Source organism: Neomonachus schauinslandi, chromosome 1, assembly GCF_002201575.2.
Source record: "Neomonachus schauinslandi chromosome 1, ASM220157v2, whole genome shotgun sequence".
Taxonomy (NCBI): domain Eukaryota; kingdom Metazoa; phylum Chordata; class Mammalia; order Carnivora; family Phocidae; genus Neomonachus; species Neomonachus schauinslandi.
This window is the reverse complement of record NC_058403.1, coordinates 17,966,394-17,982,387: the sequence shown is the minus strand read 5'-3', so window position 1 is coordinate 17,982,387 and position 15,994 is coordinate 17,966,394. Positions and strand designations below refer to the sequence as shown.

Here is a 15,994-nt window from a genome sequence, read left to right as displayed (position 1 = left end):
ACAGGTTTTTGGTAATTTGAGAGGGAATGTGGCATCAAAGAAAACACATATGCGAGACTTGAAGCCGGCAGGTCGAAGTAGGAATCCCAGCTCAGCAGATCTAGTGTTCTGTTTTTTTTTTTTTTTCTTAAGATTTTATTTATTTGAGAGCGAGCGAGTGAAAGAGAGAGCACGAACGGAGGGGCATAGGGAGAGGGAGAAGCAGGCTCCCTGCTGAGCAGGAAACCGGATGCAGGACTCAATCCCAGGACCCTGGGATCATGACCTGCATCGAAGGCAGATGCTTACCAACTGAGCCACCCAGGTGCCCCAAGTCTATAATGTTTTACCCCTTCTTAGTTTACACAGTTGCAAAAAGGGTACACTGTGATTCCAATTATATGCTATTCTGGAAGAGGCAAAAATTATGGAGACCATTAAAAAGATCAGTGGTTCCTGGGGGGTCAGGGTGAAAAAGGGAGGAATGAATAGGCAGAGCACAGGGGATTCGTAGAGCAGTGAAATTACTCTGTATGATACTCTAACAGTGAACACAGGACACATGCATTTGTCAAAACCAACAGAACTGTACAAAACAAAAGTGAACTCTAATAACTAATGTATCGATATTGGATCAGATGTACCATTCTCATGAAAATGTTAACAACAGAGGAAATGTGGGGGTGGCCAGAGAGGGGGGAGAGGGGGACACTCTGTACTTCCTGCTCAAATTTTCTGTAAACCTAAAGCTGCTCTAAAGAAATAAAGCCTATTAAACAGGATAGAGGAAGGAGGATACCCAAAGTGAATTTGCTGTATGCGGATGACTTCTCATAACGTATATGCAAATACCACACAGCATCTGCATGGTAGATACTCAATTAGTAAAGGTGGAAACTGGTTCAAATATTGCAATTCAAAGTTTCAACTGGATATGGATGAGGAAGAAAAAACTGGGGTGAATAAATCTGTACTATCCAGTGGTCAGGGATGCCTACTGAAACTATACAGCTGTGGTCCCTACTCTTGCTTCTTGCGTAAACACTGCAGATTAAGTATTTCAGTGCTTCTCAAATGTTAGCGACTATCAGAATCACTTGGAAGGGTTCCTGAAACACAGAGCACCAGACACCATCCCCCAGGGTTTCTGAATCAGTGGGTCTAGGATGGGGCCTGAGAATTTGCATTTCTAATAACTTCCTCTGTGATACTGATGCTGAAAGTCAGGGGGTGATATTCTCAGAACCACTAGAAGATGCAATACTGGGAAGAATGGTAACAGATAGTCAGTAAATCACAGTACAACTGGGAAGGGGATCAGAAATAATACGTAGGGCATTAAATATGTAGATACTGATGCACAGTGGTGAGTAATAAATCAGCACACGTGGATGGAGGAAGAGGGGTACATCTGGAACAAAATGAGAAAGCCCTAATAAGATATCCTTGTGGAAATTGTGTACCCGCAGTGCAGACATGGTCAAGAGCATCTGAAAGATGGTAAATGAGGATAGGAAGGTGTTAAACAGTAGAAGTATTTATCACACTCCATCTGGCCAGATAGGAGAAATACACGTTGCATCCTTGCTCAGATCACAGAAACAATAATGACAAAAGATCTAGATGTGGCGGAAGCCTGCAACCTACCAGAGCCTCTACCACAGGTCTCATCTGACAAGAAGCATCACAGGAGTAAGACTGAGGGCTGCCATGCTGACAGGTTTGCCCAGAAAAAAAGAAACAGGGGGGAATTATTACCCCACGGCTGACTCTCGCCTAGAAGGAGAAGGTCGTTGGGCAGTGTACAGGAAGTCAGATTTCAAACACGTTAGGGAACGGGAACAGCAGGATTCCATGGTGTGGGAACACAGAAAGGAAAAAGGCAAAAGAGGCTCCCACAAACTGAGCCAGAAGGACAGCCACAAGTAATTCTGTGGAGGATGAAAACGAAAAAGACATGTAAGGAGATGGAATACAGCACTAGAAGGAATTCCTTTAATCGGATTAACCCATAATTTAAGGAAATTTTATAGATGTTCTGTAGAAATGTGTCCCGCCTGACAAGTGGAACACCTTTCTAATTCTGATTAAATATGATGCAAGGATAATAAATGAACACCTCCAAAGAAGTTGAAGCATGTGGCTAGAGAAAAAGGAGGAACTTATTAAGCAGAATAACATTAATCATAATTTATTAGTGTGTTAATAAATGAAGTGTAATACAGCAGACCCTAACCAGTTATTTTAACATTTCCATATAAGACCAAGCAGAAAAAGGTAAGAAGGGAAAATGTTGCCACTAATCAGATGGTATAAGCCTTTATCTGCTTCAAGATAAATGGGGTGCCATCGTTATTTCTTGATTACCTGAATTCCTGCACAGAAGTCTAACCGAGGCAACAATTCCAAAGAATGCTGAACTTAACAGTTGCTCACTTAGATGCTCCAAACTTTACCCAGTATCCTGCCTCATTTTTCTAGAGAATCTCAATGTTGTACTACTGTCCCACCAGCCAATTTACTCTCTTCTATATTCAGTCAAATTACAGGCACCAGTACTATTCGGTTCTCTAAATTAAGTAGAAAACTGAGGTAAAGCCAGGGAGAAAAATCAAACCAAACCAGTGTTCTCCTGAAGCCATGAAGTGTGCATGCCTGTTGTTTTGTGGGTCCCAGTATGTGATCTATGTGATCTGGGGAGAAGACTGCACTGTGCTTCCAGGTGCGACAGTCAAAACAGGACTGTGGGTACCCCCGGGAATCTCCCTCAACCTCCCCTGTTAAATGCCCTGACTGTTGCACCTAAGGCTCCAAACAGAAAACATGCTTGTGAGAAGAGCTGTGTTTCAAGTGATCGGCATCCTAGCATGTGTCTAGCCACAAAAAAAAAAAAAAAAGAGTGAAATATACACCCGTCATCCATCACTGCATCTGCCCAGCAATTTACTAGAATAACAAGGAACAGAGATACATAATAGTTCAACTGGCTGAGGAATTAAATTACTTGGCTTAAGAGAACTCAGGTCCAGTTCTTATTACCATGGCTTTGATTTCTGGAATTTAATAATCTATTTGGACACAATTAAAACAGCAGCATGCAGTTATGTTTGTAATGATACTCCATCTGCCCAAAGAATGCCAAACACACCAGCATCATGCTGCCAACTGCAGATTTCACAGATAGCAGGGAACACAGAAAAGGGGAGAGAAAACGGACTTTTCCACCAACTCTTCAACTGCTGGGCAGCTTTGTTCTGCGATGTGACTCCGGCGAACTGGTTTTGGAAAGCTGCTCGCAGTGCAAGAAAATGCCAAGGAGGGGCCAGTTGATGGAAGTGTGAGGCTGGGTGTCATAAAGTAATTTCCTTGTAAATAATCAAAGAACTCACAATAAAACAATCCCTTGGTAACACGGTGGAATATTCATATCACATTCACATGACTTAGTGTCTGTCAATTGATAGGAGACAGCTTTTATGGTCTTTGAAGTCCAATAATGAGAAACACTTCTAAAGAATGAGGGGAAAATACTGATCATCCTCAGGAGTATCTGACTTTAATAAGAAGGTTAAAGGGTCAAAGGGACATTTCGAGGAGGAAATAAATCACTGATAATGAAATTTTATGTGTCAGCACGCAAGAGTTTACTCTGATGAAGGATATGCTCCATCACAAAGGTGACTACTCTCCTTGTATTTCTAAATAAAGGCTGACCTTGACAGATTCCACTTGCCATTGCCTCCCTGATGTTCCCTTCAGATAGGGAAAGATTTGATTCACGTACCAGTTTTAATTCCTTTTTGTTTAAGTTACACAAAACAATTCACTATTTGCATTCTCTAAAAGAGCTGTATTTACTCTTTCATAGCATCTGCTAAAACTGACTTTCTGTTGCCCCTCTGTAGGACAAAGGAGAGGAAGCAACATCCAGAAAGCTGTGATCCCCATGGTTTATGTGAATTGGACACGCATGGGACCTGAACACCACGTTGATGGGGGAGATGAAACAGAACAGCTTTCAATTCCCAAAATGTAAGACCAACCCAGGACCAGAGGGGCAAATCTCAACAGGAAGATGCTCAGACACATGTATGTTTATTGAACTAGAAAGGGGAAGAAAGCGTCTCCCAGAGTCAGGAATAGAGAGAGAAGATAAAGCAAAATTTTCAAAAGGTAAACAGACTATTTTCCCCTCTATGCCCCAGTTCTTGGTGCTCCCAGAGTTTAACCTGGAGGGTACAATGGCCGAAGACTCAGTATGTTCCAGGAGAAAGCACGATCCGAAATATTGCTGTGAAATTAGGAAAATTAGAAGTTGTCAGAAAACGTGAGAAAAGATAAAAGAATGGAAGCTTATTCTTCAGGGTTCCGAGTAAAAGATTCAAGAGGCGCAGAGCAAAGTAAGAAAAAGCCAGTGTCTCTCCCACCTAAAGGCACTGTTAGGAGTCAAACATACACTTGGACACACGGCCTGACGCCCTTTACATAAACTGTGAGAACAGGCAGCCCTTCACGCTGCTGCCGGACTCACAGGCGGTGTGCACTTTGGCGGGGGTATCTGTGACTGGCAGCAGAACGGGAGAGAGGCCTCTGGGGGGGCCGGCCAGGCGGCACTGGGATCTGGGGGTCAGCTCTCGGGTGTGTGTTCAGTTTTGAAAACCCATCATCGGGCTGGGTACTGTGTTAGGTGCACTTCTCTTTATGTAAGTTACACTTCAGGAATGAGGGGTGAAAGGGAGAGGATACTGCTACTGTCCTGCCCCACTCTTCCCTAACAGTCTCACGACTGAGCGAGAACAAGAGCTCTTTAACTGATATAACTGTATTTTCCGGGACTCCACATCTGAAAACAAACAAACAAAAACACAAAAAACCTGCACTCCAAACCTCCAATCCCACGAGGGCACAAATTATGAAGGTAGAACGCAAATAATAATAATAACAACAACAATAATAATGGTATGTAGGTATGATAAATTATATATATAATTATATATAATAATTACATAGAATAACATATATAATCTTTTCATTAGTGAAAATCTTTCACTACCTGAAGGGACTCTAAATAATTACATATACGTAGATATACATGAATATATATAGATGTACATTTGTGTAAATATAAGCTATACATATATACACATATAATGTATATCCACATATATGGCTCCTTCAACCATGGCCTCACTAACTAGGCTGAACTGGTTAATTAATTCTCCAAGTTAATTAATTCATTAATAGATACTTTATAAATGAATTTGAACGTGAGGTTCATATAGGATTCAATCTACCATATGTTGATGATTACTAAAAAAAAAAAAAAGTTACCTACCTTTAATGTTGTACTATTAGAATCTCTCCTGCCTACAAGTAATAATATATAAAAACAGACGCCCACAGATTTCTCTTTAGTAGTCTACTGAGTTTCAGTATAGTTGTTTTGATGACATTCCTAGTTAGTAGGTATTATTAATTTTTCATTTAAAGGATCTCTGAGAATTTGATTAGTCTTCTCTCCTGAGAAACGCAATGTGGCAGAAATTGCTGGTAAGCCACCCCAAAGCCACACCTCACTCCCTTCCCGCATCCCTTCTTCGACCAGAGAAAATAGGAAGGCAAACATTTCATGCCCTGTCTCCCTTGCAGATAGCGAAGGCCAAAGTGACTGCCGGGTCTCTGGATAATCAGATGCCAGCAGACATCTGCTTGGACCTCTAGGTGGGGTTTCTAGGAAGGCTTCACTTTCCAGATGAGAAGGCTCATCATACTGAGTAGTCAGGGTGATTCTGCCCCTTTGCCTTCTATTACTTTCTCCCCAGAAGGGCAACTGCCATCTGTCAATGGTTAGTCGATAAACATCCAGATGCAGAAGCTGATAAGGAGAGTGGGGTGGAAAGATATAAAAAGGTCACATCTCCGCAGCACTGCACCAGCCTGGGGCTCCCTACCACTAATGACTCGGGTTTTGGGTATTTGCAGCTAAAAGCGTTCCTTGCAGATGGTTGGACTCCTGCTTCAGGGAGGGAAGGACAAAACTGAGACAGCCAAAATTCATGACTCAGGCATTAAGGATGAGATACAGACAACCTTAGTCTGAAATGAGAATGTATCATCATTGTTACATATTTAATCGGAATGTCTCTTCTGGGCAAGAGAATCTACTCTGATTACTATATGAGTAACAGACATACTGCCTACTAAATGTTTTAGAAATTCAAAGGGGAAAGTGATTCTGGTGAGCCAGAAGTGTCTGAGCTGGTAGGCCGTGAAAAGCGGGTATGAGGATAAGGGAGGGACATCCATATAATGCACAATCAGGAGTAACAAATTACATAAGCTTGACTATAACAGAATTCAACAAGGACTGAATTTTAATAGTGAGGTATGTTAAATTGCAGAGGTCAAGTATTCAGATATTTTTTCTTTAGTCAGTGGACAGTGAAGTATTTGAGTTGAAACAAATGTGTGCCAATTGTTAATGAGCAAAAAAAGAGTCATGCATTAATTTACCTACCCACTGAGCCATTCTTTTTTTGAGCAGGGAGCCCGATGTGGGACTTGATGCCAGGACCCGACTGAGCCATTCTATTAACAGCCTCTCTATGCCACATACTAGCCATTAGACATTCAACCAACAATGTTTATGGTGCTTTCGCCAAGTGCCAGGTGCTAGTCCAGAGACTGATGGTGGACTTGTGAGCAGGACAGAGCCTCTACTTTCCTGGAACATGTATTTTCGTGGGTGAGGTACAATATGAATAAATAAGAAAAAAAGTCAAAAGTATAGAGAAAGGAAAGGGGGCTTACGTATTAACCGGTGACTATAACAGGTATGTGGGGCGGGAATGGGGGCAGCATTTCAAAGAGAATGGTCAGGGGAAGGCCATCAAGACACAGAAGGCTGAGAGTCCAGGTAGGGGGGATGATTGGAGCGGGAGGAATAGCAAGTGCAAAGGTCCTGGCCTGAGGAAAAGATAATAAAGAGAAAGCCAGTGAGCTTAGGGGGCAGTGGATGAGGGGGAGAAGTATAAGGTAAGGTGGTAGAGACAGACAGGAAGGGCATGACCTGGTGAGGCCATGTTGGTTAAGAAACAGCAAGTTTATTCACATGCAACAAAAATGACTCAATCAGATTTAAGTTTTAAAGATGGCTCTGGTTACTGAGTGGAGAGCAGATTCTAGGGACTCAAGAGTAGAAGCTGGGACATTGCTTTGGGAGAAACACACTGGGGAGCAAGGGTAGCTCACGGGGCTAACAGCCAAAAGGACAATGATGTCACTGTCCAATAAATATGACAGTACTACAGTGATAACAATTTTGAAAGCTAGGAAACCCAAAGAATAAGATCTGACCAGACCTGGTGTGTACAGCAAGACATCCATGAAGAAAGGATGACTGAAGTGTGACCTACAGAGGGCCAAGGTTCATGAGGTCTGGGGGGCTCAAGAACACTCTCCACAAGAGAGGGTAGGCCGAACATATGCAAAGACCCTGTGGTAGGAGGGAGGAAAACCTAAGAGCCTGAAACAGAGTCAGCTGACAAGAACAAAGAGTAACCAAAGAAGGACAAATGATCAGTGGAATGGATAGGATGGCTCATGGTTTATTTTGACACACCCTAGAAGCTAGGAGTGGTTTTTACATTTTTAAGGGATTATGACAAGAAAAAAAAAAAGATATGTAACAGAGGTGGTACGTGGCCTGCAGAGCCTAAAATGTTTATTATCTGACCCTTTACAGAAAGTGTGCTGACTCCTTGCATAGAAGGTGGACTATGGGGTGAGGTGGGTATGGAAAGAACATACGACCGTGCTTTGTCCTGATTTGAAATGAAATCAAACAAAACAAAGTGAAAGGCCTCTAGGATGTCCAAGTTCTAAAATTCCAGAGTAGAAACAATAGTGACCCCTGCTCCTCGCCTCCCTAGGAGCCAGCAGAACACAGGGTCCAAGGAGACAGGAAATCTTGCAGCATGGTGGAGTGGTTAAAAGTATGAACTCTGGGGCCAGCCTGCCTGGACTTAAATCCTGGCTCTGTGACCCTGAGCAAGTTAGTTAACCTCTCTGTGCCTCTTTCTCTTCATCTATAAAATGGCAAACTTTACAGGTGCTACTTCCATTCATAGGGGTATGATGAGACATAAACTGGGTAAGTATTTGTAATGCACTTAAAACAGCACCTGACCCACCATGAGTACCACTAAAATGTAATAAAGCAAAGGTCACACACACTACATGCACAGTACATGACACAGAGAGTAGCTCAAATTATAGCTATTGAAAATAGCTCAAAAAAATAAAATAGCTTAAAAAATACATGTTAAATGAATGAACGAAAGGACTAAATACCACTGAGATATTCTTCCAGAACATTCTGAATTGGTGTATTCTATGACAACTGCATACAGTTTGATTTTCTTCTTTATGAGAAAACATAAAAGGGTCAGATGTTAGGTAGTCCTAGGAAAGATTTTTAAGAGTATACAAAATTACTTAATCTTTAAAGTTAAAAAAAAAAAATCCTGTACCAGACTATGTTTTCAGAATTCTGGTACCACATGGCACAATGATATTAATAGACTACTACTACAGAATCCAGTATTAAATTCATGAGTCTACTGGCTACTCAGGTTTTTGCCAATACTAAGAATAAAACTAACGGCATTCACTAAACGGTGCCAGGCATGAGAGAAAATTGAAGGAAGATTATAAAAACAGTGCTTTAGTATGAAATCAACTTCTCTTCAGACTGGCCTATTGGCTCTGCCCTGTTTGATTTAGTCAAATTCTGAAGTATGAGGCTGAAGTAAGCAAAGAAGAGCAACCCAAGCCTTGGTGTAAACTAGTATCACCTGGGTAGAGTATGAGATAATTTCTCTTCTCTCCACCATCTCACTACGTACTCATAATAAGAACATTCCAGGGCCGCCTGGGTGGCTCAGTTGGTTGAGTGTCTGCCTTTGGCTCAGGTCCTAGGATCGAGTCCTGCATCAGGTTCCCTGCTCAGGGGGGAGTCTGCTTCTCCTTCTGCCCCTCCCCCTTGCACGCTCACTCGCTCTCTCTCAAATAAAAACTTTAAAAAAAATAATATTCCAGCAATAGAAAAAAAACAATCTAAGTACTAGCCCTAAGACATGAGACAAATCAAAGGTTGGAGAAGAGGTCACAGAAAACTGCCATGGCTTCTTCAGCATGCTGATGTCGGGAGAGAAAAAGGGCTGTTCCAAATCCCGAGCGTTAAGGATGTAAGATGTTGGGGTTGATACTGGATAGAATCTGGGGTAGAAAAATGAGCTGTGAAGGCTATTTCTGTGTCTCAGGGATAATCTGACGATGGGCTCCATATCTGAGAATATTAAAAAATTATTGTTAATTTTGTGGGTGAGATGGTATCGTTTGAACTCTGCAGAAAAATGTTCTTAGGTTTTAGAGATGTAGAAGTATGCAGTATATTTGCTGCTCGAACTTTAAATCATAAAAAGTCTGCTGAAAGGGGGAAAATGATATTCTGGCAAGACTTGGAGAAAATATTAAGTTTAGCATATAATTATAGTAAAAAGCTAAATTGCTTTTTTAAAGACTATCTTGGAGGCATGAAAAGCTATATATAATCAAAAGCACTTTTTTTCCTGACAGCTTTATGAACCAACTAGGATTAAGGAGAAGCATCTCAGGTAATAAAAACTTTCAGAGTCATTTAAAGCTCTTGGTAAGTGAAACCCAATCTTGGTTAATCAGATGCTACGCCAGAAAACTCTGAGCACATTCCTCATACCTCAAGATTTGGCGATTGCTACGTACAGGTGATCTGTATACTTTTTGGGTGAAGAGGTGCAGATATGTGCTCTTTAGCCATTTTACCATATTTAAGCGTGAACCAGGTTCTAAGGGGTCTGTTCCACACTCAGAATTCTGTTATCTCTGGGGATGAGAGAGACAAAATTGCCTGACTTCCTGGCACTTCTCGTCTACTGGGGGGAGAGGTGACAACATAAGAAACCAAGGCAAAGATGTCCGAGCATGTTACAGGTGACAAGTACTATGGGAAAATACGGAAGCAGGAAGGCTGGATAAGGTATGCTGGAATAGGTAGTTGGGAGGTCTGACATAATATTTAAAGAGAATGATAGGAGAACAATGCCCTGAACAGGCGTCATTTCAGCACACAAAATGTGCCTCCCGTCATTTTCCGCTGTGTCTACACACACAGGGACTAATATAAAGCTATAGATGGTCTGTGTACAAAACGGCTGCAAAGCCCTCTAGAAAAGCCACAAAGCAAGACAGCAACCTCCCCTTTCTTTTGGGGACACCTTGTGAAGGACCCTGTCCTTACAAAGAAGGGAAGCAACCTGCCTGTTTCTGTGGGCTTCCCTCTTCTCTCTTGTGAGAAAACAATTGGTTCTACCTAGAACTCTGCTCCTCCTCCTAGCACACTGCAAGAAACTGTGGCTACACCTTGTCCCACCCCAGAGTCTCAGGTAGGGTCCCATAGATATATCTGCCCCCATCCGCAGGTGGTACGAAGTGCCATTTATCCTTAAAACAAGTCCAAGGCCTCCCTTGCCCCTTTGTTCTTAGAGCCTGAAACAAGTATTTTGTTTTTTAAAGATTTTATTTATTTGAGAGAGAGAGAGTGAGCGGGAGAGAGAGCACGAGAAGGGCTAGGGGCAGAGGGAGAGGGAGAAGCAGGCTCCCCACTGAGCAAGGAGCCCAACTCAGAACTCGATCCCAGGACCCTGGGATGATGACCTGAGCCAAAGGCAGCTGCTTAACCGACTGAGCCACCCAGGCACCCCACAAGTATTTTAAATTGTAGGGTAAAGATGAAGAAAAAAGTAAAGACAAGCATAGTGTGCTACTACGATGGAGTCTTGGATCAGCCAGATGTATAGGAAAAGCATGCTCAGGAGAGGTAGAACTTTTAGTTCATTTTCCAGGAGTGAGCCAACTTTCCTCCTCTTCCAGCAAGCCAGCTTCCTTGGCTTATTGAGTTTCTTTTTTAAAGTATCTGTAGTTACTGAGAAATTTGTAGTTAAAATATCAAATGCTGACACCGCACGTTACAATGCAACAAATGTAGAAGGTGCAGGGCCCTAAAAGGAACAGGGAAGCGCATTCCTTTTTAGGCTAAATCACTGGTAACAGCTGTTTTGAAAATCCTCTTTTCTCGAGGAAAAATTACACTGCGGTAAACTCCAGTTCACTCACCGTTCTTGTTCACAGAGACCTGCAGAGGGGAAACTGTGGGAATTAAAGGCACGTTTTTGGAAGCCGCCTGCCAGCTATGGTGTGACCATGGGCAAGTGACTTATCCTGCTGCGACTTAAGTTTCTTTATCTTTAAAATGGGATAACAACATTTCCTACCCCTGGAGATGCTGTGAGCAATTAATATATGCCAAGCACTTAGAAGCACACCTTAAATGCTAACTATCATACCTATTATCTGCTGTGATTAGACTCTGGCTTAAATTTATGTATGATAAATATGGTTTTTTCCCCCCTTTTACAGGTGCAAGGTTTTGAAAATGGTCTCAATAAAAGTTATCATTTGTTCTTCATATACAATATTTTCCTTGGGGTTTATTATTTCAGAAAAAAGAAACCTGTAAAGACCTGTTCTTTATTAGGTACTATGCCTAGTCAAGTCCCAACTGCTGACCACAGGCTTGGAGTCCTGCAGAGGTGGACAGGAAAGGAAGCACAGAACAATGATGTCAGAGGTGTGCACATTAACTGTAATGGGTTTTTTAAAAAAGTCTGTTAACAGGGCTTGGGAGGGATGGATTGAGAAGGTTATTAACAGGTGAACTAGGAACCGATGAGTGAACAGACATTGACAGAGAAGATCAGGCAAAGGGGCATTACAGAGACAGGACCCACCACGTGTACATTCAGGACGAGTGTGCAGGAAGGGCAGGTAGCCCAGCGGAGCTGGGAGACAGGAGCGGGCGCTGGGAAGTGAGTGAACTGCAGACACAGTACAAAGGACCTTGTTTGCCCTCATTCTTCTAAGTGATTCAGAGTCTGGTAGAGAAACTTTAACAGAAGAGCAGCAAAATTAGATGTATTTCAGTAAGTTTGAGCTGGCAGAAGTAAGAAGGACAGACAGGTGGGGGCGTCACAGGTGGGCATGGGAGAAGGCTCTCCAGAAGCCTGGCCAAGGAGGAGGAGGGTGGTGAGAGCTTTGAGAAAAGAACAGAGCAGAACTGGTGACTGGCGGAAGGGGGCCAGTGACAGGATGAGGCTGATGTGTGGAGCTGGAGTTACTGGGTAGAGAGAGGTCACCAAGGGTAACGGGATACATCAGGAAGAATGGATGGTGAAGAAAGGAGATGCACGGGGTCAGCTTGGACCATGATGCAAGACAGTGTTGTAGAGGCCTCCAGACTCCAGCTGGAAATAAAGGACTAGAAATTCCGGCCAAAAATATATAGATCTGGGAGGCACTGTTTTTCTATTTCCATTAGGTAAGCAGCAATGCACATTTTTGTTGTTCCCTTAACACTCAAGAGCTACCATTTTTGAAAGACCACAGATAACAGACCAGAACAGCCACTCATTTTCTGCATTGCTCGTATGTCCTGCTATGATATCTTATGTAACTAGAAACAGAATCTAGCCTGCTGAGGTCTAATTATGCTGTTCTTTCCTGTTTCTCCTCTTTCCCCACAAGGATAATTCAAGTTGCTTTCCAACTCAGTGATCTATGTGAAAAATTCCCCAAGGAGATGCTTTCTGTATTGATTCAAGAGCCTAATCAAGAACATCTACGACGTTTAAAACAATAGCATATGAAAAGTCATTCGTTCAACAAATGTTAGTGGATATCAACTATGAACCAGGCATTCTGCCAGATCTGAGGCTCTAGAAGAGAAAAGGGTATGATCTCTGCCTTCAGGGAGCCTACATTCTATTGCGGAGAGAAAGACGATCGGCAGATACATTTCTAAAAGGTGTAATTTATGTCAGGACAAAATAAGTAGGCTGCCAAAACTGAGACTCGTACCAGCAGCATCTGGTACCTGGTACCTTGATTAGGCAGATAAAGTTATGAGGAAACGAACTACCTTATTTGTCAACTAATACCAACGACAGAGCAAGAGCATATTCAGTCCTATTACGGGGTCACGGCTAAACATCACAGAGTTCTAAACACACTATTCCAGACAAAGATGCGACATTAGAGTCAATTTACCAATGTGCATGCTGGGAAAGAGCACTCCCCACGTGGGAAGAGGTGAGAAAGGCCACCTCGTTATGCATGTTCTGTGCGTGTAAATGCTGCTAAGTGTGTTTCAGGGCCAACAGTAAGTTGGACATGAAGCCGAACTACGTACAGAGATGCGATGAAGTGTGGTCTCAGCATCCTGCTCCTCTGTGCTACTATCATAAAATCACTCTATTTTTTTTTTAAAAGATTTTATTTATTCATCTGTCAGAGAGAGAGAGAGAGAGCACAAGCAGGGGGAGTTCTATGGCCATTTTCCAACCCTAGAAAAATCACATTTTCTAATGTTTTGCTTCCCTAAAATAAAAAGGACTCCTACATATGTATTCAAATTCATGTTGCTACCAACACCTATTTTAATAATGTTTTCAAACCTCATCTAGGATGGAAAGTGCTTAAGTCATTATCTATTAGTATTGGTTATAATTATTATGAGGCCCACAATACTTTCTAAAGACCTAATTAAGAAGGAACATGTTATAACAGCCATGATTCTCAAACCAGAGGTGGGAGATTAGTCATGATGCCCTAAGGAGAGCTTTTCTAGTTGACTGTGTGAGGTAAGGGGTGGGAGAGTAGGTTGACAAAGGAACCAGCAGCCCCCCTCGGCCTGCCCTCCCTTACAATTCCACTCAGTGCACCACAATCAAGCCCACTCAACATTTTAGTTCAACATGCTCCCATATCTAAGCTTTAACTCCCTTCTAAAAGCAAGTACTATGATAACAGGTGGTAGCAATCTTCCCATGTTAGACGTAAAGATACAGGCTCACAAGGAAATTTTACTGGGTCCAAAGCACAATCTAAACCTTTGAAGACAGTTATGAGTATCTCTAAATTATTCTCTGTATGAATGGCTTCCTTCGAAAACAAGCCTTCTTAGATACAGGCTTTTTAAAATTTTGCGGAGTTTTTTGTGATAAGTTCTGGGTACCAGTTTAGACTTAGATGGGGAGACATTAACATCATGTATTACAGCTTGATTTCCTATTATAGGGGTCCTAGAAGCCAATTTATTATTACTAACTTCCAAATAAAGTTCCAGCATGCAATTTATTATTACCAAGGATCTGAGGAACAACACGGCTCAAGTAAAAGAAATCTCTTTGGGCTTAATATGCTGATACAGATCCTCAGGCCACAAGGAAAAAACAAACAAAAAAAGAATAACATACTTTTAAGGGTCACCCTATATGGGATAATAGTGAATCCCATCTAAACTAGGGGTTTTACAATGAAAATAACAATATCCAGATGTTGGTTTCAGCAAGAAGTTACTGTCTGGGGATACCACTGCCAGAAACCTGTTGGCATCACGAGGCTCTCTATTTTCCTCCTCGTTTACTATTTTGTAATTCAGGAGATTTGAACAGTTCAATGAAAGACATCAGGAGGATAAAAAGATCTTCCTTTCCTCAATGGTGTAAGATCCTCAGCGGTGAAAAATCCAATCCTGTAAGTTACTATCACAAAACGAACGGTTCCCTCGCACTTTGCATTCAGCCGTATCCGGTTACTGGGGCAGCTCTGTGCCGGTGGGTCCCAGCAAGCACGGTGATCACTGCCAGATGTGACTTTCCAATGGCAGCAACCCAACCCTGTACCACTTCAAAGGCATCTCACATCTCCTTTTCCAGCCATCACCTGCTTGCCAATCAGAACAAACCCCACTGGTTTGGCCCCATGGCTGAACTCTGCTTCAGACTATTAAAGCATTTTGTTTTCCTTCTTGATATACATGGGTCCCAAGCTTATTAAATACAGAAACTCAGCATTTTTAATAAGACCGCAGAGCTGGCGGCCAGTTGCCACAAGAGAAAAGGCGAGCTTCTGCTCCTCTCCTATTCATCATTTTCAAATTAGTTCCCTTATTTCAGTGCAAGACACAGTGATGCAGTCACTGCCTCAAAACAGTGCTAGAAGCTGTCAACCAGCACGGGGACAGTTACGTCTCAGAGCCACACATTGGCTCATCAAATCCATTCCATTTGACTCATACACTAACAAAGATTTAAGGCTGTAATTTATCAGTTCCATGATTCACTTTGTGACTCTCCTCCGAAGTTGTTAGTCCCCACCCCCCTTGAGCATTTAAGACCACTTTCTCAAGATTCAAGGCAGAAAAGCAGCTGAAAGATTATATACTCCAAGAATTTTAACTCCAGAGATCCAAATAAGCTTTAGTCAAATAAAGCCTCTCCCATTCTTTCTCAAAACCAATTTTAAAGACAGAGAAAAGTATACTGACCCATGAATAGACATGCATTTTCACAACAGCCTGAGATCAGGTGAGGCCATGAACGCTTCCACATCCCAAGCTAGCTGGAAGCCAACATGGGCAGAACATACTACATGATTCAATGATAAGTCTTCATAAACCACCGATACACCGATAATCTATCTGTGACACACACTCCCTCCATACTACCATCTGGGGATCATTTTCTGAGAAGAGTTCTTGCAGCACACAGACCTGAGTTCAGTCAGCTTTCAACTATCCCTAGCACTGTGCCACCACACAGGCAGCTTGAGCACCTGCTTTAATGCTAACTATAATAATGAGCACGATCAAGGTGTTCCCCCCCGCCGCCCTTCTGCTGGGCAGCTGCTGGTGCGGGTCTTTGCTCAAGTTTCTGGGAAATGATCAGAAATGGGCAGCACCCAACATTATTAGCATCTTCCATCTTTCTGGAAGAGGTAAGTCCCATGTTCATGTCATGGGTTTAAAATATCTCCTAACTGTGCTCATGTGTAGGGTACAAAGAACGCTCCAAAGAGT

The 15,994-nt window shown here is 42.3% G+C and overlaps 1 protein-coding gene across 7 annotated transcripts in view; it reads right to left on the bottom strand.

The window, feature by feature from the left end:
• LOC110570121 (amyloid beta precursor protein) overlaps nucleotides 1–15,994 on the bottom strand; it is a 257,792-nt gene that overhangs the window by 118,032 nt on the left and 123,766 nt on the right. The window lies entirely within an intron of this gene.